The sequence below is a fragment of the Meriones unguiculatus genome, chromosome X (genome assembly GCF_030254825.1).
Source record: "Meriones unguiculatus strain TT.TT164.6M chromosome X, Bangor_MerUng_6.1, whole genome shotgun sequence".
Classification (NCBI taxonomy): domain Eukaryota; kingdom Metazoa; phylum Chordata; class Mammalia; order Rodentia; family Muridae; genus Meriones; species Meriones unguiculatus.
The window spans coordinates 7,836,611-7,858,699 of NC_083369.1; the positions used below are offsets into that span (position 1 = coordinate 7,836,611).

At 36.9% G+C, this 22,089-nt stretch overlaps 1 pseudogene; it reads left to right on the forward strand.

Moving 5' to 3' along the window:
• The window catches only part of LOC132650122 (zinc finger CCCH domain-containing protein 15-like), a 29,114-nt pseudogene extending 7,515 nt beyond the window's left edge, over positions 1-21,599 (forward strand).
• Positions 21,600-22,089: the final 490 nt, after the last annotated feature.

The following is a 22,089-nucleotide window of genomic DNA, read 5'->3' on the forward strand; positions in this document are numbered from 1 at the left end:
CATAAAAATGCTTCTAAAATATAATTTTCTTAGAAAGGCCATTTGGAAGTGGCTAAGTAGGGCTTAGTTTCTCTTGAGATCTGGCATCTTGCCTTATACAGCATGGTTTTGTCTTCGTGTCCTTTACTCTGAACACTGGTGGAAAGAAAATTCCCACGTGTTTCTTCTTAGGACACTGATCCTGTCAGATTAAGGCCACACTTATTAATTCACTTGACCTTAATTGTTCCACAAAGTCTGTCTCCATATATAGTCATGTTGGAGGTTAAGATTCTGTATAAAAATCTTTGAGTTGGGTGGGATCACATTTTTTTTTCAGCTCACAAGTTATTAACAAATCAATCATTTACTAAGTCTCTCTCTGTTTCTGTCTCCACCTCCTTGCTTGGCCTGGAGCTCTCTTTGTAGACCAGTATGGCCTTGAACTCACAGATACCCTCCTATTTCTACCTCCCAAATGCTTGAATCTATTTTCATTTTTAAAATTTTGAGACTTGGTCTTACTAAGTTGTTTGGGTTCACAACAAATTTCTACTGCAGCTCAGGCAGACCTCAAACTTGAAATCCTCTTGATTGACACTCCAAAATAGCTGGGATTATGTCCATCTGGGTTAACTGGGTCTGTTGCAACAGGTTCTCTACCTTATCTTCATATTCTAGGTGGAAACATGGATGACAGGTAGGGGGTCAGTTGCAGTACTGTAGTAGTGGAACAACAAATATTTCTGAAAAATAAAAATCAGATCAATGGGTACCTGAATGATGCTCCACAGGCTATATACTAAAAAGGCTGAAGTTCTATAGAGACCTCATGTCCAAAATTGTAGAAGACTAGTAGAATTATAACTTGGTGAATTATCTCAGCAGATTGGTCTAGAGACATTTAAAATGTTCTTTTTAGGTACATGCCAATTATACATAATGTATTTCATTATTTTTCATATATGTATGCAATGTTTCTTTCCCATATTTGCCTCTTGTTACCCTCTCTTGTCCTTGTCCCGCTCAGGAAGATTTCCTCTTCCTTCCACTTTTCAATGTTCTCATGCTTTTACTATCATTTTGTGTGTGTGTGTTTGTGTGTGTCCCAGTAAGTTCTATTAGGGTTATTTACTGAATCATGACTGAGGACTTGTTTATCAAATCATGGTACCATATTTGTGGTTACATCGCAAAATAAAATGGCTGTTCTTGTCCCATCAATCTGTATGTGTACATAAATCTTCATAGAAGAATGGATCTCCAGGTCCAACTCCACCTTCCTTGAGAAGGTGTTGACAGGCCAAGTCTTGTACAGGTGATCTCAGCTGATCTGAGTGTAGGAGTGTAGTAGCCACATTATGCCCATAACTCAGACTTGGATTTCTATTTACCATGCTTTCCATGGTGCTCCTTGGAACTTGAAGTTTTCTTTTCTTTTTTTTTTTTTTTTTTTTAGTGGTTTCATTTATGTTTGTGCATTAGTTCCTCATTATCAGCATTTTGAACAGTTATGGGCCTCTGCAATTACTGCTGGCCCCTGCAAAAGCAGTTTCTTTGACAAAATCAAACAATAGCACTCATCTATGAGCACTAATGTTGGTATTTCAAAGACAATTTGATGGTCATGTTATGTCCATTTACCAAAACAGAAGAAGTAGCTTTCTCTCTCGGCCCTATGACTTCAGCAGCTATGGAGTTTTGATCAAGTTTACAGTAGCAGATATAAATTTCTGTCTAGGTAAGGGGAAGTAAATTACATTTGTTTGTCAGATTTTCTTTGTAGGTTTTGCTTTTGAATGAATGTTTTTGAAATACACGAAGCTAAAATTCGCACGAAGAACTGCTACATCGTCCTAATTCGGATGCGTCTGTTGACGTTTTGTTTCTCATTTGTTTGGCCACATATAGACACAGAAACAGACTTTGATTTAGTTAGACAACTTAATGACAAGCCATACAAACCATGGGCCTAAGAATATGACACAATGCTTTTAGAATAATATATCTTTCACATTCAGTCACTTTCATTTGACCCAGTGTGTTCTTTATAGAACCCTGTGATTGAAAACTTAGGCTAGACTTGGGGCTAGGCATGTTGGCATAACTCATCAAATTCATTATGCTAAAGCAGGTCTACAAAGTCTTCTTGTCCCTTGATCAAAATGTTGAATTAATTATACATGTATTATTGTTTCTTTTCATATTTATAAGTAATATTTATTTGCTGGGAATCACTTCGAAACTAGGTGAATTTGTGGTTTTTTGTATTTATATATATATTTATTTATTGTTTATTTTACTTTATTTTTTAAATATTAGTTACAGTTTGTTAACTTTGTATCCCGGCTGAAGCCCCCTCCTTCATTCCCTCCCAATCTCACCCTCCCTCTCTCATCTCCTCCGTGCCTCTTTTCAAATCCACTGATAGGGGTGGTTCTCCTCCCCTTCCATCTGACCTTAGCTTATCAGGTTTCTTCAGGATTGGCTGTAATGTCCTTCTCTGTGGCCTAGCAAGGCAGTTCGTCCCTCGGTGTGGGGGAGAGTCAAAGAGCCATCCATTGAGTTCATGTCAGAAATAGTCCCTGTTCTCCTTACTAGGGTACCCACTTGGATACTGAGCTACCATGGGCTACATCTGAGCAGGGGTTCTAGGTTATATCCATACAAGATACTTGGTTGGAGATACAGTCTCAGAAAAGCCCCCTGTGCCCAGATATATTAAGTCCTTGTGGAGCTCCTGTCTCCTCCAGGTCTTACTATCTCCCCTTTCTTTCATATGTTGCCTGCACTCTGCTGAAGGTTTGGTTATGAGTCTCAGCATCTGTTTTGGTATACTGCTAGGTAGCGTCTTTCAGAGGCCCTCTGTGGTAGGTTCCTGTCCTGTTACTTGTTTTCTCCTACTTTCAATGTCCACTCCCTTTGTCTTTATAAGTGAGAATTGATCATCTTACCCTAGGTCCTCTTTCTTGTTTTTCTTCTTTAGGTGTACAGACTTTAATATGTTTATCCTATTTTATAAGTCTAGTATCCACTTTTAAGTGAGTATTTACTGTGTGTGTGTCTTTCTCCTTCTGGGATACCTCACTCAGGATCATCTTTTCTAGATCCCACCATTTGCCTGCAAATTTCATGGTTTTCTTGTTTTGAATTGCTGACTGAGACTAGGTAAATTTGTTGATCATCATGGTAATTCACCTTAAGATCAAGGTTCTTTTGGTGATTCTGAAAGGATCCCTGCCTTTGTTATTATAAACTGCAGGGGTTTCAATTATGCTACTTCATGAACATATATCAACATTCTATTTTAAGTAACAGCCCTTCTTCAATGTTCATTTATATATTTTCTGTCACTGCCAGTAGAGGTTCATGATTTTTTTCTTATGATTTACTTATTTTGGTGTTCATATTATTTTAGATTTTCCTGTGAAATGTGTCCTCTTCCTATGCATCCAATAAAATTTTTTAAGAATTATAGTTAGAAAACATGACGATATTTCATACTTATTTTGTGTCTGCCTTATTCTGGCTCTAGAATGAGTCAGTTATCCAAATATTCCTGAGAAACTATATTTTGTTGTTCTTCTTGCCATTTTTATTTTTACATGTTTTGAGCAAGTCTAAGGTCTAAAATTTAGTTACTGTAATGTCATTTTGTTTTCTTTCCTAATTTGATGTTTCAATGATACTTGAAAATGAAATATTGTCTCCAAGTTTGGAGAGTGATGGTATATTTTAGTTTCATTATCAAACTTGTCTTCTTACTGTATTACAAATACCTGAATTTTTGCTATTGTTAATTTGTTGTAAAATGACTAAACCTATAACACTGCACATAATTGTATATAACATATATAGTACATAATATATTAACTGTAGTAAAATAATAAAGTGCATAAAGTAAGACATTTCATCTCTCATTGTATCAGATGGGTTTCATATTCTTAGAGACACATGACAAAAAGCAAAAAGGAGAGTATAATTTTCAATACTCATGAATACTTTTCAGTGAAACTGTTATATAACTAAATAACCAAATAACTAAATAACTTCCATGTCTTTTGTTGCTGCCTAAGGCTCATGGAATACTGTGTATCACCATACAGGCAGAGAAAGACTTGTTACAAACCAAAGCCACAGACAAGTAAAAACACTGCATGAAACAATTTAGCTGTAACAGACCTTTTTCCTGGAGCAATCTAATAGGGAGTAAGAACAGGAGTGCATCACTTATGGAATGTCAGAGCAACTGTGATTTTGTTGATGAAGTGCCCTAACCACAACATTTCTGGCTCTAGGAATAGTCCATGCTAACAATAACTATCTTTTTTGAAGATATGAGGAGCTAAGAAAATGAATATGAGCTCTTTCCTGCACAGAGATGAGGAAATTCCATTTCTAGGGCATCATTTTTCTCTGTACTAGAAGAAAATAGCAAGACAATTCAGAAAGCAATGAAAAGGGGAGGTTTGAAAGTTGCATGCACAGTGACATGTATCCTGGCTTCAGCCAGCCCTCTAATCTTTGGGAGGAGTTCAGTGACATTCACAGAAAATTGAAATTTCAAAGAATGAATTTAGTTATATAGTAGAGAACATGCTACATAAAAACAGAGTATTGCCATCTCATTGAAAATATTATTATTAATTTCAATTTATTGCTTCGTGACTTTTTATAGAAAACAACGCAAGTTTAAATTTACAAAAATACAATGTTTGGTTCCTTTGTTTCCTAGTTTTGAGCTTTAACACCCCCCAAAAAATATACATCTAAGGAACTTGAAAGTTAGAAATTTAAGCTGTGTGAACAAAAACGGTGCTTTAGTTAACATGTCAGATGTGTCAGTTCACCTATTGGGAGATTATTAGCTGTTTTTTGTTTGTTTGTTTGTTTTTGTAGTTCTGCATGACAAATATAGTTGGTATTACTTTCCAGAATAAGTAAATAAATATTTTGTTTCAGGAGAGCAGATTATTTTTCAGTTTCATCATTTTCTTCCTTGGAAGATTAGTTAAGAAACCATGTGCTAGCAAAACTTAGCCTAAAGAATTACCATAGTAGGAAACAAATTCACTTGGCAGGATTTATGGGACAATTACCACATTATAGTCATCTTTCATAACTCTAAAACATGTTTTCAGGCCCTACAGCATTTACTACTGGAACTCTCATTTAGATGTGCTTCTGATTCCCCACACTTAGAAAAACAAAACAAAACAAAAAAAGTCAGACTCTCCAGCCATCTACTTGGGACTGCAGACATCAACATCTCAATGTCTGTCAGTTTTCTAAATACAAATTTAACTGAAATACCCACTTAGAGATATCCTCTTTTACAGTATCCTTAGCTCATAGATCAATTGCCACTGGTTTGGTTTAGCTGATTGCTTATGTATGAAGAGATATTGACCACTCTCAAATAAAGATTTGCACCGATCCACTCGTGCACCCGATACAGAAATCCCTTGTGTTCATAGACACTTATTTCATACCTTACCTGATGGAAGAATGAAATACTATTTAAAACCTCACAAAGCAATGTGCCTTGTTGCTTATATCACAGAGTAATGTTAGAGTGTTGCCATTACAATGAAATTCTATTTCCCAGAAGCTTTATAGGAAAATCTTAATAATGTGTCAGAACAAGGACCTGTGTTTCTATTCATTTATGTTTTTCTCACTTTCACCATAAATCAAGAATGAGTTTATTATGATTCAAAAAGAAGTTAAGCTTGAGGTCTGTTCAATGTTAAGAAAGAATGTTATGCCTGAAGGATGGTACACTCTAAAGACTATGAAAGGTCAAAGTCTACTCTCTCAAAGGATAATGAAGAGCCATTGTAACTGTGCAGAAAGTTTGACTCCTGTCAGTTATATATATGGGTACCTAGCATCCCCTAATGGATCTGAACAGTCCTTAGCAAAAGACATTTTGGGTATTGAGATTAATGGTGCCTAGTCACCCGTTAATGGCTATAAAATAAAGCTTATTACACACATATTTTAAAATAAATATGTACTCTTCAAATGGAAAAGCATGTGAATGATCCAGAGTAAAACATTAAAACATAGGCTTATTCATTGTGGTTAGTGTGTGTGAACAAGGTAAGGAAAAGTAAATTTGCTAATATCAAAGAACAGGAATGAGTCATCTTTTCAGTTTTCCTAAGTGTAAAACAAGACCCCCAAAAAGGTTTCAGACTTGAAAACAAATGGAATTGAATAAAACTGCAGTTTTTAATTCATCATAATATATCCCCACAGGTAACTCATGCCTAAAGGTTTCCATTTTGAATTTGAATTTTCTTGTATGTCCTTAATCCCTAAATAGTATACTGTATTAATATTAATAAATTTTAAATCAGTATTGAATCAAACATTTTCAGAAAAAATGGAACAACTGAGAAAATAAGACAGTTCAGGCTCAGAGTAAATGTTGGAATATTCTTTAAATATTTCTGATAATATAATTTTTGCCTGATTTCTTGGTTTGAGTAGCAGATTTAATATTTCTTGATTGACTTTTATAGACATATTTTGTTGTACAGGGATGTGAATATTTTGAACATCTCCCTTTTTTGGCATATTTATTTATTTATTTTTTATTATTAGCTACATTTTATTAACTCTGTATCCCAGCTGTATCCCGCTCTCTTATTCCCTCCCAATCCCACCCTCCCTTGCTCAGCTTCTCCCTGCCCCTTTCCAAGTCCATTGATTGGGGAGGACCTCCTCCCCTTTCGTCTGGCCCTGTTTTATCAGGTATCTTCAGGGCTGGCTGCGAAGTCCTCCTCTGTGGCCTAGCAGAACTGCTCCTCCCTTGAGGGGTGGGGAGTCAAAGGTATTTAGAAATATATATCAAAAGCAAATGTTTAGATAACACTTAGAATTTCATTAAAATGAATAATTAGTAACTAATTTAAATAATAAATCAATAAATAAATAAATAATACATTCACTAAATATTCAGGAAACAAAATCAAAATACTAAATTCAATTGCATTTTTCTTTATTAATAAAGAATAATCTGAAAAAGATTAAGAGTACAATTCTATTTACAAAGATACCTAATAGAGTACAACAAAGTATTTAATAATAAATTTAACCAAGAGGCACAAATTTATTTAACTATAAAATGCTGATTAAAAAATGAAGCTGTTAGCTATTAATATAATTCCTTTACATAAAGATAACATATTAAAAATATTGGGACAAAAATGCATTTTTTTGCCCACAGATTATAGAAAGATATATACTTTTATATTTTGGTGTTTTTTTATTTTGGTTATATTGATTATAGGTTTTCTGAACAGTTTTAATGTTATTTTTAAAATAAAACTTGTATTATTAAAAAAACAAAGCTGAGTTAATGTCAGAGACAGTCCCTTTTCCCCTTACTAGGGTACCCACTTGGAAACTGAGCTGCCATGTGCTACATCTGAGCAGGGGTTCTAGGTTATATCCATGAACAGTCCTTGGTTGGAATATCAGTCTCAGAAATGTCCCCTGTGCCCATATGTTTTGGTTCTGTTACTCTCCTTGTGGAGTGCCTCTCTTCTCCAGGTCTATCTCCCCCTTCTTTCATAAGATTCCATGCACTCTGCCCAAAGTTTGGCTATGAATCTCAGCATCTGCTTTGATACATTGCTGGGTAGAGTCATTCAAAGGCCCTCTGTGGTAGGCTTCTCTCCTGATTCCTGTTTTTCCCTTCTTCCAATGTCTATCCTGTTTGTCTTTCTGAGTAAGGATTGATCATCTTATCCAGGGTTCTCCTTTTTAGAGGCTGGCTCTTTGATCAAGTCCCCTTGAGGGGGGAGCAGCCTTTTCAGGCCACAGAGGAGGACAATGCAGCCAGTCTGCATGAGACCTCATAAGCTAGAGTCAGAGGGAAGGAGAGGAGGACCTCCCCTATCAGTGGACTTGGAGAGGGGCATGGGAGCAGATGAGAAAGAGAGGGTGGGATTGGGAGGGAATGATGTAGGGGCCTACAGCTGAGATACAAAGTGAATAAACTATAATTAATATAAAAACAAAAATGTAATAAAATAAAAAGAAGCTGTAAATAAGTAAAAAACATCCTTTATGAATTTTCAGATTTAATATTGTTAAAAATGCCCATATTACCAATATTAATATAGGTTCTAGAGAGAAAGAAGCAAGTGTGCATGTGTGTGTGTTTGTGAACATGTGTGTTGTATTTATTATGAAGAATTGAATTTTGTGTTTATTGGAACCCACAGAACCCATCTTTGCAGTAAGCAAGCTGAATGCCCAGGAGAACCAATGGTTCTCTCTGGTCTACAAAGTAGATGTTGATAGTGTAGTATTAAGAGTATGGAAGGCTTATGACAGTAGCGTCAGATTGTCCCAGAGAAAAACTGATAGACCAGTTTGAAGGCATCTGGGAAAGAGAAGTTCTATCTTGGTGTTCTTCTATTTATGCCTTCAATATACTTGGTGTGGCTTACCTTAGGAAGGTCAGTCCATTTTATGTAGTTTTCAGATTCAAATGCTCATCTGGACGCACTATCACTGACACTTAGAATAATGTTTTGAAAAAGTTCCTAGGTACTCTGTAGCCCAAACCGGATGACATATACTACTGACCATTATGTGAATCAAAACAATCCAAGGGCACAGTCAATAAAATTCAATTCAAGTAAGTCAATAAAATTCTATTGTGTTTTTTAAAAGGAATATGTAAAAAGCTAAAAAAATAAAGGTGGGATCTCAAGAAACATCAGATACTCAGAATAATATTGAATAAGGAATAAACTCTGAGTATACACATTTTCCAATTTCAACCCTTGCTAAAAAACTATAGTAACAAACTGTGGTTTTTACATTAAAAACAACAACAACAACAACAACAAACTTATACCAATATGGTAGAATGATAGGGTACAAATAAACTCTACTGCATATCAACAAATGATCTTTGGAAATGATACTAGAAAAATCGCATGATTCAATAAACAGTTTCAATAAAGTTTCAAGAAAACTGGCTATTACATAAAGAAGAATAAATTTGGATTCCTCTTTTCTAATACAAAATAGCTCAAAATATATTAAAAGCTTAAAAATAAAATATAATAATTGTATTCCTCTTAGAAGAAAATACAGGTAAACAATCTATGGAATTGATTTTATAAATTATTTATTGGATTTAACACAAAATAGAAAAAAAAACAATTGGGATTCAAAATATTATAACTACAATGCATTTAGTACATAATAACTTCACTAACACTAATAGAGTTCTGCTTCATAACATCAACTTTTGGATCTCATAATGGCAAAATTGACTGAGAGCTACAGCAATTCTGCTACCTACATCACAAAAGTGAATTTTATTAGAGTACAAACACACCAAAATTCAAATTTCAAGTAGCACTTTGTGCAGCTAGATTATCCATAATTATAAAGTAAAATAGAAAATCAGGTCAATCTATCCTGGTGGAAGTATATATGGATATATGATAGAAATAGCATGCATTTTGAAGATGCAGGATGTACAGAAATTCTAACCTCTGTATCCTGTTAGTAGGAATGCAAAACAGTGGAGCTGTTATGGAAAAAAATCGTATCACTTTCTGAAAACTATTATACAAACAACTACCATATAAGATATCATTTTACTTCCTATTATATACCCAAAATAAAAGGAAACCTTTTTTATTTTTAAATTTAATTTTATTTATACATTTATTTATCACAATTCACTTTGCATCCCTGCTGCATTCTCCTCCCTCATTTCCTCCCAGTCCCACCCATCCTTTCTCTTCTCCTCCTGTGCCTTTTCCCTAGTCCACTGATAAGGGAGGACCTCCTCCCCTTTTATCTGACCCTTGCCTATCAGGCATTATCAAGGCTGGCTGCATCATTTTCCTATGTGGCCTGGCCAGGATGCACGCCCCCCCCACCCCCCGGGGAGGTGATCAAACAGCTAGTCACTGAGTCCATGTCAGACACAGCCCATGTACCCCTTACAAGGGAACCCACTTGTAAGCAGCCAATGGGCTTCCTTTGAACAAGGGCTTTAAGTCCTCTCCATTCATCAGCCTTGGTTGGAGCATCCATCTCTGCAGGGCCCCTGGACAAGGGTTTTTTTTGCCTCTGTTGTTCTCCTTGTACAATCCTGTACAATAAAAGATCATCTGGAGGTATCTCCACCCCAGATCTCAAACTGTACTATAGAGCAACAGTAATAATAGCATGGTAGTGGCATAGAAACAGACGGTGGATCAATGGAATCGAATTGAAGACCCAGAAACAAACCCACACACCTACAGAAGCTTAATTTTGTACAAAGAAGCCAAAACCATACAATGGAATAAAGACAGCTTCTTCAACAAATGATGTTAGTCTAACTGGATATCTACATGTAGAAACATGCAAACAGACCCATATTTACCACCCTGCACAAAGTTAAAGTCCAAGTGGATCAAAGACCTCAACATATAACAAGACACACTAAATCTGTTAGAAGAAAAAAGTGGGGAAGAGCCTTGAACTCATTGACACAGGAGGCAACTTTCTGGACAGAACACTTAACAACAAAAGCTCTAAGATCAACAATCAGTAAATGGGACCTCATGAAACTGAAAAGCTTCTGTAAAGCAAAGGACATTGTCAACAGAACAAAATGACTGCCTACAGACATGGAAAAGATTTTCACCAACCTTATATCTGACAGAGGGCTATTATCCAGAATATATAAAGATCTCAATAAATTAGATACCAATAAACCAAATAATCTAATTAAAAATATGGTACAGAGCTAAGTAGAGAACAGAGGAATACTGAATGGCAGAGAACAACTTAAAAGAAATACTCAACATCCTTAGTCATTCAGAAAATGCAAATAAAAGGAACACTTAAATGCAAATTTACGAATCCATGTTTTGTTAATTATTTTACAGAATAGTCAAGAAAGTAACTCAGATGTTCACTGATAACATTATGAACAAGTAAAGTGAATGTGGTATGCAGGTGCAATGGGATGTTATTCAAATGCCACAAAAAAAGGAAACCCTACTATATCCTATAACATGGTTAAGATCACAAAAATTAAGCTGAGCAACATTAAACCATGAGAAAAGGATAAATACTGTATCAATGTACCCACGTGCATTATCTAAAGTAAAAACAGAGCCCGGAGGACCTAGAGAGATTGCCCAACAGTTAAGGGCATTTACTACTTTTCTAGAGGACCAAAATTTGGTTCTCAGCACTCACAGCAGACAGCACATAATCACTTGTAACTCCAGCTTCAGGGGATCCAACATTTTCTTCTGGCCTCCAAGGGCACAGTACTCACAGGTGCAAAACTTATACACAGTCATACATAATTACATACACATAATGTAAAAATTTAAGATGTCTTTAAAAAAGAAAGCAAAAGAAACTAAAAGTGATTGCCCGTTGGAATAAAGAGAAAAAAATAAAGGTTTGTTGGTCAAAGGGAATAGACTCAAAGTGATTTACTGGACCAATGGGAATTCCTTTTTCCCTTTGATTTTTCTCACATATCATTTCCTAACCTTCTTTCTCTCCTCCAAACTCAACTCTATGTTTATGATCATGGAAATAGTCATTCCTGTCCCCAGTTTGGGAAGACCATAATAGATATCCATAGGACAATGTATGAGGTTAGCTCATTCAACAAATTTAATATGAGGGATAGACTGCTAACAGATGAATTCAAGGAAACACTCTTTGAATAAAGAAGTTGTTATTCTTTTATCTTGATTATTAGAATAAAATAGTTGTCAATAATTGTATAAAATGGACACTGTTAATATTTTGATTAATTTTCACAAAATCAAGTCTGTGTACATGAATTGCTTTTTCACACACACACACACACACATATATGACATACAAGAAATTTAAACTACTTTATTTTTGTATCAATATATAAAATTTCCAAGCACAACTTTTTTCCTACCACTGGGATAATTTTACATTCACTTATCTTTTTTTTCTTATTTACATCCAATTGTACCTAATTCTATCAGTAGTTAATAGTTGCTGATGACATTCTTCAGTAGTATAGCTGCTAATATGTTTCCCATGCTTCAGAAAATAGCATCCTATCTATGCTCATGTAATCAATCCTAATTAAGCTTAGTGGATCACAAAAAAGACATGAAAGGTACTAGGTACTATTTGGAAAGAAAGAAAAGGTCAGCAGGTGTGGGAGGGTGATGAGACAAGGTAATAGGGGGTAAACATGGACACAATACATTGTGTAAATGTATGAAATTATCAAAAGAAATAATTATATAAATTCAGAATTATCAAATTTTGCCATCATATTATGTAAGCAATTCTCCTCTTTAATATGAATAAAGCTGACCATGAATAAGTATACTAATATGTTAAGAAATGCACAATGTATGGTGATATAAATTAAATATCAAAATAACAAATGTAAGGAGAAATGGAATACAAGCGAATTTTTTTCTTGCTATGTTACTTTTTGTTTGTTGTTGATAATCGAGATAAGTTGTTAGTATTTAAAACAGCCTGTTATATTCAAATGTATGTATGTATGTATGTATTATGATTTATTAACTTTGTATTCCAGATGTAGCTCCCTCCCTTATCTCCTCCCAGTCCCTCCCACTCTCCCTCTTCTCCCCCTGTGCCCCTTCCCTAGTACTCTGATAGGGGAGGTCCTCCACCCCTTCTATCTGACCCTAGACTATCAGACTCATTAAGGCTGGCTTCACCATCTTCCTCTGTGGCCTGGCAAGGCTGCACCCCCCCCCCAGGGGGAGGTGATCAAAGATCTGGCCACTGAGTTCATGTTTATACTTCATTGTAACCACAAATCAAAGCTCTGCAATTGACAAACCAAACATAAGGAAAGGGAAGATGACCTAGAGAGTAAATTACTTAACCATATTGGAAACAAACTAGATAGATAGATAAATAGATAGATATATAGACAAATAAATAGTAAATAGATAAATAGACAGATAGATTAGTAGATAGATTATAGATGTATAAGTACATAGAAAATATGCAAATTACTTTTTAAAAGCCAATGAATCAGGAAGGAACGATGAAAAAAATTATGTTTTAAAAATTGAAGTACATTAAAATAATAACATAAGCTCTGCATAGTGGCACACATCTTTAATCCCAGCATTTGTCAGGCAGAGGCAGGCAGAACTCTGTGAGTTTGAGGCTATCCTGATATATATAGTGAGTTTCAGGACACCCAGAGCTACATAGTGAGAGCATGTCTCAAACAACAAAAAGTCCAACAACAAAACAACAAACAGACAAATAGAGATACAAAGTTTCAAAACTTGTGGGAAAAGCAATAAGAGGCAAGTTTGTGTTTGTTTTGAGCTGTTTTGTTCTTTTTGAGAAAGAGAAAGACAGAAAGACACAGGACAGGGAGACAGACACAGAGACACACAAGCACAAACACAAAAAAGAGGCGTGAAGGATCTGGGAGGAGTTGGGGGAAGGGAAAGAATATGATCAAAGGATATTACATTAAAAGAATTGAATTACAAATAGAGTGGCTTTCCCTGAACTGTGGCAACTGCTGGATTTTAATGCTCCAGGCACGCTGTGGGGCACCTTGACTGTAGTCATCTGTACCACAGTCAGCCTGGTGTCCCCACCTTCTCAATATCCCCCAAGAAACAGCCTCAGGCCCGGGGCATCAAGAAGGCAGACAAGCAGAAGGAGGAGAAGATCATGGAAGACAAAACTTTCAGTCTAAAGAATAAAGGACCAAAGTAACAGAAGTTCATTAAGGCTGTCACTCATCATGTGAAAATTGGTTAACAGAATCTGCTTCAGATAGCACAAAATGAAGCTGAAAAGAAAAAACAAGAAGAACAATGACAAGAAAAAAGAACTACAAGAACTAAAAGAGTTGTTCAAACTTGTATTTGCTGAACAAAAAAATAAGTAATGGTGCAGATCTCAAATCTGTGGTGTGTGCATTCTTCAAACAAAGACAGGTGGAAAAGAAAAAACAACCCCAAAATTCAAATAATGTGCAGACATTTCCTTGAAGCTATTGAAAATAACAAGTATGGCTGGTTTGAGGTGTGTCCTGGAGGTGGGAACATTTGCATGTATCACCATGCACTTCTTCCTGGATTTGCGCTAAAAATAGACAAAAAGAAAGAAGAGAAAGAAGGTGAGATTTCATTAGAAGATCTAATTGAGAGTGTTCTGCCTTATGTCCAAATGTTACCAAAATCACTCTAGAATCTTTTCTCTCATGGAAGAAAGGAAAAGACACGAAAAGATTAATGAGCGATTTCCTTTCTTTTGTTTTAAAGATTGCCTGAAAGGTGATCACTGTACTTGATAAAGGGAACTGCAGATGCAGATTCAGCATTGTACATCTTTGAACAATTAGATGGACACTGAGGATGGGACTAGTTTAACTTGACTGGGTCAGCCTCAATGTCCTGTATTCTGCCAATAAATTTGTAAATAAAAATATGTTTACCTAAACAAGATATGGATAAGGATGACACCTTATTTATGCTAAAATGGAAGGAGGAATTTGTGGTGTCACACCACAACAAAGAACTACTGGAAACTAATCTGCTGGGAATTAGAGAATTAGTGTTTCCCAGGGTTAAGATCCCTAAATTGCTAGCCAATACCAAGTGGTGAGCCCTGAAAACACACACACACACACACACACACACACAACCACAATATATACATATAACACTAAATGAATTCAAGAATATACACTTATATATTAGTGCATTTAGATATATATGATACAATAACAAAGAAAGAGGTTATTAGTTTCAGAGGGACCATAGGGAATCATGGAAGAAGATGGAAGGATGGTTCATGGGAGGAGATAGAGGGAGGAAAAATGAAGGTGGTAAATGTTGTATTTTAATTAAAGTGAATAATTAATTAGATAATAAGTCTTAATAATAATGGTTCCCAGTAAAATGATGGGAACTAGCAGACTGGATTAGAATACAGGGCCCACCATTTTTCTGCCACCAACATAAAGTATAGACACCACTTTAGAATCAAAAATGTGAGAAAAGGTATTCAATGCATACCGCTATAGCTATTATAATATTTAAAAAGTAGACTTCAAAAAAAAACCTATTCAGAAAAGATAAGGAAGGATTGATCACACTTATTAAAAGAAAATTCTTCTAGGTGGTGGTGGTGGTGCATGCCTTTAATCCCAGCACTCAGGAGGCAGAGGCAAGCAGATCTCTGTGACTTTGAGGCCAGCCTTGTCTACAGAGTGAGTTTCAGGATTTCTAAGACTATACAGAGAACTCCTGTTTCAAAAAGAAAAGAAAAAAAAAAGAAAGAGAAAGAGAAAAGTAAAAGAAGAAAAAAAGAAAAATTCTACCAATAGAACAAGACTTCAGTTGTATGTCTTTGTAGGATAGGGCTCTAGCAGTGGTGACAGAAAAGCATTATATGAACCCATGGAATTGGATTCCTCAGGGGATGAGTATTTTGGTTATTTATCCAATACCTAGTGGTCAGCCCTAGAAACATATACATGTAGGCAACACCGAGACTTGCAAGTTGTATTCATATGCTTATTTGTTTAAATATCTATGAACCAATAGTGTTTAAAAAAGTTGGCCATGAATTGGGAAGTGAGGTGGACATGGGAGGGAATAGAAAGAGGGAGAAATTATGCAATTGCATTTTAATTGAATTTAATATTTTGTTTGGTATATATTCATTGCATAAATTAATGAGTTTCATAGAGAGACTTTCTAGTATATCATATACTTTGACTATGTTCACAATTCCTGAAAAACAAATTTATAGTGTAATTACAATAATTTTAAGAATGTAACATTTGTACATAGATGAACCAATTGCATAGAAAAGAGTATTCAAAAACCAACAAACACATATAAAGTGTCCAAAATGATGACAAATATATACTAAAGTGAAGTGGATTAAGGATGATCTTTTCAATCAACATTTCTGGATTAATTGAGTACCCACTGGGAAAAACCTAAGCTGTAACCACCTATCTCATATTAAATAAAGATATTATTCAAAAGTGATCACAAACCTAATTTAAAGAAAGCTTCCCTTAGATTTCACCTTACACCCATCAGAATGGCTAAGATCAAAAACTCAAGTACATGCTGGAGAGGATATGGAGAAAGGGGATCCCTCCTCCATTGCTGTTGGGAATGTAAACTTGTACAAATGCATTGGAAATCAATCTGTTGCTTTCTCAGAAAATTAGGAATAGTGTTACCTTAAAATCCAGCTATTCCACTCCTGGGCCTATATCCAAAATATGCTCAATTATACAACAAGGACATTTGCTCAGCCATGTTTGTAGCAGCTCTATTCTCAATAGCCAGACTCTGGAAACAACATAGGTGTCCCTCAATGGAGGAATGGATAAAGAAATGGTGGTTCATTTACACAATGGAATACTACTCAGTATTGAACACAAGGAAATCATGAAATTTGTAGGCAAATGGTGGGAACTAGGAGTGATCATCCTGAGTGAGGTAACCCAGAAGCAGAAAGACACACATGGTACATACTCACTCATAAGTAGATATTAGATATATAATATAGGATAAACATTCTAAAATCAATATTCTTAAAGGAGCTAAACAAGAAAGAGGACTGTAAGGAAGATGCTCAATCCTCATTCAGAAGGGCAAATGGGATAGACATCAGAAGCAGAAGAAAGGGAATAGGACAGAAGCCTACCTCAGAGGGCATCTGAAAGACTCTACTGATCAAGGTATTGAAACAGAGGCTGAGACTCATAGCCAAACTTTGGGCACTGTGCATTGAATTTTATGAAAAAAAGGGGGGGGACATAGAAAGACCTGGAGGGGACAAGAGCTCCACAAGGAGACCAACAGAGCCAAAAACAAACAAATAAACCTGTGTCCAGGGTTCCCTGCAGAGACTGATACCCCAACCAAGGACCATGCATGGAGAGGACCTAAAACCTCTGCACAGATGTAGCCCATAGACTCACTCCCCAAGAGGGTTCCCTAGTAAGGGAAGCAGGGGCTGTCTCTGGCATGAACTCAGTGACAGACTCTCTGATCACTTCCCCATGGAGTACAACCTTGCCAGGCCATAGAGGAAGATAATGCAGCCAGTCCTGATGAGACCTGATAGGCTAGGGTCAGATGGAAGAAGAGGAGGTCCTCCTCTATCAGTGGACTTGGAGAGGGGCATGGGGAAGAAGAGGGAAGGAGGGTGAATGGGAGGAGACAAGGACCACAGCTAGGATACAAAGTGAATATATTGCTACAAATAAATAAATAAATAAATAAATAAATAAATAAATAAATAAATAAATAGTGAACCAACATTCAACATAACAAAAATGTTTAGAAAAATGATTGCAGAAAGGAGTCAAAAGAAAATTAAGCAATGGAAATAGCTTCAGAAATTCATATATGTATATAGAATATAGAAGTTTCAGAATATAATAAAATGTGTATCATTAATGATTTTTTTATTTATTTTAAGTTCAAAATCTAGAATCCTTACTTGACACTAGAACCTTTACTAATGTCAAAACTATCAAAACAAATATAGTCATGAAAAATTTCTCAGGATCATACAACTAAATCTATAGCGATAGAATATCTTATACTCACTAAAATTGGAAAAACAGAAACATCCTGTTTTAAGAATACATACAATTTTATCTCTCAGTTTAAAGATAAATTATATACAAAAAAATAAAAAATAGATATATTTTTAAAAGATTTTTAAAAGAATAAGTAAACAGGTCTTTAATATATGGCTAATAAAATTGTAAAGTGATGTGACATTAGAAAACTTATAATTCCCTTTGGTTATTTACAAAAGCTATAAAGCTAGTTACATACTCAAGAGCATACATCTGCAAAAGACTCTTACAAGATTGTTCTGAGTAGTTTTAGTCATGATTTTCCAAATTAGAAGCAACCTAAATAGGAATCATCATGATTACAGATAAAGTATTATTACAATAGAATATAACATAACAATAAAAAGCATTATCAAGGATGTGGATGAATTTTAAAATCATGTTATTAAAATGGACATCAAGGAATACACACCATATAACCCAAAACAGGCAGAAAGAAACCTATAATGATAAAAGTAAAAATGGTTGCCTGTGATATTGAAGGTAATTGCCTGGAAATGGGTAAATGAAAACATTACTAGGTGGCTGAAATGTTTTACATCATGATAAGTGGCTGAGTAAATGTGTCTGTGCAGTTGTCAAAACATCTCAAGCTATGAATTTAAGTTTTATGCCTTTTGTATTAAAGCAATTGTACCACATGTTTTAAAATAAATCAAGAAAGAAGAAAGCATAAAGATCTAAGAAACAAGAAATGCAACATGCAAAAAGAATAATTTCAGTATGATTTCTGCTGAGAGAATTCGCAGTATCATGGGGAAGCACCAGGCTAAGAAGATGAACCAATCTCAATTCTCTATGAAAACCATGTTCATGCAGTAAGAATTCTTGGGATAACTAAAATTGGTATATATATGACCTTTTTGACAATATGAAATATTAAATTTGTCTGTGACTGACTTAAAATTATTGAACATATAAATAGGAAGAGATACAAAGAGTTCTGGAGGCTGTTGAAAAAAAATGTGATAGGGATGCTGAAGTATAACTCTTCACCGTTGATGACTCCTTGTGGCAACAACAGAGGGGGTTTCCTCAGTAGTCTTTGAGGGCTGGTCAGTGGAACTTTGACTGTGCTCCAATGAGTATATGAGCAACACAAATTGGACTTGGTGTATTTGTGGGTGTGGGAACAAGAATAAGAAAGTGGACCTGGAAGAAATGGGAAACAAGTGTGATGTGGGTGCACTGTGTGAAGTTTTTAAATAATCAATAAAAATAGCATGTTGGGGCAAAAAGAATTTAACATGAACCTCTTGCCAGATGTTGCCATCTGATCTTGAAGTTTTAGCCTTTAGAGCCACGAAGTACTATTTTTTTTTCTTTAAGAAATGCTTAGTCTCAAATATTCTCTTTTTCAGCAAAAACAGATTAAAACATCAAAACCCATCCAATGGATATCTTCATTTCTAATAATAACAATGGTGACCATAGTCATTATGGAAGCTACATGCATATATACTTCATAATGACCTTGGCATTTTTCTCCATAGAAGTACTGCTTATGTGACACTATATTATTCATGCAAATGGGTGCCTAACATAGTTGGCCACTTAGAGATTACACCCAGCAAAGGATCGCAACAAATGTTGATACTCATAGCCAAACACCAGATGGAGTGCAGGGAGCTTTATGGAAGAGTGGGGGGAAAGACAGAAAAACCAGGAGAGGACAGGAGCTCCACAAGAAGACCAACAGGGTCAAACAACGTGGGCCCAGGGGGGCCCAAGAACCATGTGTGGACCTGACCTAGGACCCCTACACATATGTATCAAATGGGCAGCTTGGTCTTCATGTGGGTTCCCTAGTAAGGGGAGTGAGGGCTGACCCTGGCATAGATTCTGTCGCATGCTTTTTGATCACTTCCCCCTGGCATCTCTGCATTGCCAAACCTCAGTGGAAGAAGATGTGCTCAGTATAGATGTGACTTGATGTGCTGGGATGGGTTAATGTGTATGTGTGGGGGGTGTTTTCCTCTTCTTCTGGGTACAGGATAGAGAAAAGAGAGATGGAGGGTGGGACCTGGAGGATAGGAGGTACAGGGATACAATTGGGATGTAAAGTGAATAACTAAATAAATTAATTAAAAACTAGATTCTCGAGGGGAGGGGCAAGATGGCGGCGCCGGGAGGACTCTCATTCTGAGCAGCAGCACAGCAGGATCAGCACAGTGAACAGCAATCAGAACTCTCGGCCATAAAACACAGTCATTGTGTTTCCCAGGTGAGAGGATACCCCACGGTGGGGGATTCAATCAGCTTTTAACTCACCCGGCTAAACCGCGGAAGAGATCCCGGTTCCGCCAGACGCTTGGCTGCCGGCCGCCAGCCCCAGCCCCAGCCCAGAGCCACAAGCCAGTGTCTCTGGTCACGGTCCCAGACTGAACCTTGGACACCACACTATCAGAGACTGGAATTTTCAGTCGAGAGATAACCCCAGGGTACAGGAAACGATTGGGACCGGCCTTAGGTCACCCAGACATCCCCTGGAAAAGACTCAGGCGGGTTCCACTGGCACCCCAGGAGCCAGCCCGGAGCCAGAGCCGGGGACCCAGGTACCTGCACAGAGCCCTGCCTGCCTGCGCGCGCTATTCGCCGCCGGAGATAGAAACGGCGGGTCTGATCTCAGAGCACTCAGCTCACCCCCAACCTGAAAAGGTCCCCGGAAAATTACCCAGCTTAGGGAGCCACTCGGGCTCCCAAAAGCCGCAAAGGCAGACACAGGCAGTTTCTGCGCACCAGACAGCTGGCAGAGACTGAGCCGCCATCACACAGCTGTGCTCCAGGCACAGGCAAATTTCTGTGGCCAGCCAGCTGGCGGACACTGAGCAGTGTGCACCAGGGCAAAAAAAGACACTAGGAGTCCGTGTCTCCAGAGAATCCACGGGGAAGGAAGGAAACTGTACTGATCTAAATCACCCAATCCTTCCCTAGAAAAAGTCTAGCAGTCTAGTGGGGCCGAGGCGCCAGCACTCAGCTGTGCTCCAGACACAAGCACAAACAGTTGAGGCGCGCCTGATGTCCAACTGGGTCACAGCAGCTGATCATTAATTTGCAACAAGAAACCCAGAAACAGGGCAGCTGCCCTCAGGACTTCCCTGGGTGAGAGGAGAACCCTCTCGACTAACAAAGACCACAGTTACCACTCAGGTCTATATCCCTGAGGTGAGCAACTCCTGAAAAAACACCAGCCATCCAGGGACTATACCCAAAAAGCTGAGAAGACATTCTTCAGGAAAAACCAGCTTTCTGCAAAGGCGATTCTCTCCACCACAGGATCCCCAGGAACCACCAGAAAATAACCCCAAACTCCTAAGATAACACAATGGGTAGAGGCCAGCGTAAAAGCTCAAGCAACAAAAGACAGAGCAATATGGCATCTCCAGAACCCAGTTACCCAGGGGCAAGTAGCCCTGGACACCCCACCATAACTGAAATCCAAGAAGATGACCTAACAAGTATGCTCATGAAGATGATAACAGAGGAAACAAATAAGATTCGTAAAGACATAGAGGAAGATAAACTCAAACAGAATATTGCCATCCGAAAAGAAATAGAGGAAGCTGCAGCCAAACAGTTTATGGCCTTTAGAAAGGAAATGCTTAAAACACTGAATGAAATGATAGAAACAGAGTTGAAGGAACTAAAAGAAAAACAGGAAAGTACAATCAGACAGGTGAAGGAAGTAAACAAAACAACTCAAGACCTGAAGATAGAATTGGAAAAATTAAAGAAAACACAAATGGAAGAAATAATGGAAAGGAAGAATCTAGGGAAGAAAACAGGAACTACAGAGGTAAGCATAACCAACAGACTAAAAGAGATGGAAGAAAGAATCTCAGGTGTAGAAGATACAATGGAAGAAATCGATGTATCTGTCAAAGAAAATGTTAAATCCGAAAAATTCCTGACACAGACCGTCCAAGAAATGCAAGACAATATGAAAAGACAAAACCTAAGAATAATAGGTATAGAGGAAAAAGAAGACTCCCTTCTCCAAGGCCCAGAAAATATTTTCAACAAAATCATTGAAGAAAATTTCCCCAAGCTAAAGGAGAGGCCAATTAGAATACATGAGGCCTACAGAACACCCAACAAATTTGACCAGAAAAGAAAATCCTCCCGCCACATAATAATCAAAACAGTAAGTATACAGAAGAAAGAAAAAATACTAAAAGCTGCAAGGGAAAAAGGCCAAGTAACATATAATGGCAAACCCATTAGAATCACACCTGACTTTTCAACAGAGACTATGAAAGCCAGAAGGGCCTGGACGGATATCATGCAGACCCTAAGAGAACACAGATGTCAGCCCAGGCTACTATACCCAGCAAAACTCTCAGTCCTCATAGATGGAGAAAACAAGATATTCAATGACAAAAACAAATTTCAACAATACCTACAAACAAATCCAGCATTACAGAAGACACTGGAAG